Genomic DNA, 2997 nt, shown 5'->3' on the forward strand with positions numbered 1-2997 from the left:
GTGTGTGTGTGTGTGTGTGTGTGTGTGTGTGTGTGTGTGTGTGTGTATGTGAGTGAGTGTGTGTGTGTGTGTGTGTGATCTACAATACCACGTTTGGGAAATTTTCTTAATTATCTTCGATTATTTTCTTGGGCCTAGTTTTAGTAGTGGAATTTCTCGGGTCAAAGGTTTGACCTTTTCTTTTACGATTTTTTAAAAAATGTTCTGTACATAGCAAGAAGTCTGTTTATGGGTGAGTACAGGTGTCTTCAAAGTCTAGAAAGGGTATTGGATCCCATGAAGCTGGAGTACTAAGTGGGTGGCTATGAACCACCTGATGTGGGTGCTGGGAACAGAACTCAGGTCCTCGGTAAGAGGAGCAAATGTTCTTAACTGCAAGGCGATCTTCCCAGCCCCAAATATGAACTTTTTAAATGCCTGATACACAATGCATTCCAGAAGTTTTATCAATTTATGAATCTACCAATTTAGTATTACCACTCCTTTACCATCTCAGAGAAAATTAATCTGAGCCCCAAAACAGACTATTTTGCCTTTGAAAACAAGAGATTTGTGATTACCCTGCAAATCATGATCTGAAAGGTGAAGAATAGAGGAGACGCATGAGGACACTGCCCTGCAAATGTCCCTCTCAGCCACAGGAAGCCACCCTGAGCTCAAGTCACCAGGCTCTTGGTGACGCTCTTGTGTAAAGTGCACCCTCTGCTGGACCCTCCACCGACCGACCACTGTGCTACCAGGCTTGCTGCCTTTCTATGAGGAGCCCCAGTACAAGTTAACAACCTTTTATGATACTCTGACAACACCCTCAGCTCACAGCAATACTAGAACTCATTCCCTTCACTGAACTTGATGGCATCTGGGGTCAACTAAGAGATACAACTATGAGCCAGTCTGTGAGAGAAGCCTCTCCCTGATAGTGGATGGCACCATCTGACCTGACCATCAGCCCAGACTAGAGCTGTCTGAGGCAAAAACATCTTGCTTGCCAGCCTGTTCTGCTTCTCACTGGCATACTCACCCCTGTTGCTGCTACAGCCACTATCACTGCCATCCCTCACTGGCCTCATACCCCAGTTTCTTAGTCTTTCAACATGAATTAAAAACTACTGACTCTGGGAATCTTCCAGGCCTTCAGGGCCAGATTGGGACTGCTGAGACATTCAGCTTTCTGGACTGAGGAGCTCTCAGGTTCTCAGCCTCTCCAGTCTGCAGCCAGCCACTGTTGGACTATCCAGACCCTATACCTAAGCCATTCCAATAAGACCCTTTTGCTTAGGTTTAAAGCCCCAGGTCTCCTTGATCATCTTTTTGTTCTTTCTCTTTAATTATGCATATAGGCCAATTCACATAGGAGAGTACAAAGTGATAACTGAGGTGTACAAGTTCAGTTTAGCCTAAACTTTGCATCCATGTAAAGGCCTGGGTCTTCTTGGTCATCTTTTTTCCTTCCCTTCAACTCTCTAACCCCATGCTAGGCATCAAGTCTACTGCTGAGCTACGTCCTCAGCCTCCACTTAAATATTTATGGCTCTTCTTCTAATCCAGGGATCAGCAAACCAGTCCCTAGGCTAATCTAGCTTGCTGCCTACTTTGGGAAGTAAGGCTCACCTGGAACACAGCCATAGCCCGTTCACCTGTTGCTTTCACCTGCCTCTGTACCTGTGAAAGACTTGCCTCCAAGGCCTAAAGTATTTGCTCTCTGTTTCTTTACAGATGGAGAAAGTTTGCTGGCTAGTAGAAGATTTGACTAGCATGCATGGGGCCCTGGGTTTGATTCCTATGGAGGGGGCACAGGTCCTTTATCTGTGCTTAATATTTACAGGCACCCCTCTGCAAAACACACCTAGCAACCTGTTAGCAATTTAGGAGCCGAATCTACCAGAGTACATGCACTCCCTACTCTGAACAATGGAATAGGCTTTTCCCTCCCTTTGCCAATCATCAAACTTAGACAAACACTATGCAGTCATATTCTCCTGTTCAAGCACAAGACAAGAAAGGCAGATCTGGCAGGAAATAGCTTTCGATTCATGCACAACCAGGCAGCCGTGTGTCCTCAAGTGAACTTTTAGGGAGGCGGGACTCCCCTATAAACCAGATGCATTATAGAAAGAGACATGCTCAGTAGGGTAGAAATGATCATGTGAACTAATCTATCGATCAAAATAACAGAACCACCCAAAGTACTTCCCCTGGAAACCAGTCCGGCCTTCCTCTAGACTCTCAGGCAGGAACTGTACCTTCCTGCGGCCTACTCTGCAGTATTCTGACCTGTGCTTTGTCTAAATAAAGTCGCCTTGCTACTCTTCAAACAATGTGAGCTTTTACATCATTCCTGAATACAATGAAAAAAAAAAAAAAAAAAAAAAAAAAAACTGGAAACACAAGCCTACACTCCGACCACAGGCAACAGCTTGAGCCCAGAAGCTTGAGATAAACCTGGGCAACACAGAAGACTCTGTCTCGGAAGACAGGAGCATTGATTGGGTAGGGGTGGAGCTCACTGGCAGGGGCTTACCTAGCATGTGGGAGGCTCAGGGATCTAATCCCCAGGTAAGGAAAGTAAAAAAGGAGAGACAGGAAGAGTGAAGGGAGGAAAGGAGAGAGAGAAGAAAAGACACACAGCAGAGAAGAAGAGAGGGAAAGAAAAAATTTTCTGAAGACTTAAAAAAACTTTTAAATCTGCTCAATAATCTTTGATCAGCTATCAATGTCCCTTGATTAAACAGACACTTAAGATAAGTTCAGAAGCTGGGCATGGTGGTGCACACCTTTTTATGGGAGAATGGGGGATTCGAGACAGGGTTTCTCTGTGTAGCCCTAGCTATACTGGACTTGCTTTGTAGACCAGACTGGCCTCAAACTCACAGAGATCCAGCTGCCTCTGCCTCCCAAGGCTACACAGAGAAACCCTGTCTCGAAGAAACAAACGAAACAAACAAACAAACAATATATATATATATATATATATATATATATATATATATATATATA

General features: G+C 44.5%; 1 protein-coding gene across 3 annotated transcripts in view; it reads right to left on the reverse strand.

The window, feature by feature from the left end:
* Positions 1-2997, reverse strand: part of Stk4 (serine/threonine kinase 4) — a 92289-nt gene that overhangs the window by 56305 nt on the left and 32987 nt on the right. The gene's annotated exons all lie outside the window — the stretch shown is intronic.

Source organism: Psammomys obesus, unplaced genomic scaffold, assembly GCF_907164565.1.
Source record: "Psammomys obesus unplaced genomic scaffold, mPsaObe1.curated_primary_1811, whole genome shotgun sequence".
NCBI lineage: Eukaryota > Metazoa > Chordata > Mammalia > Rodentia > Muridae > Psammomys > Psammomys obesus.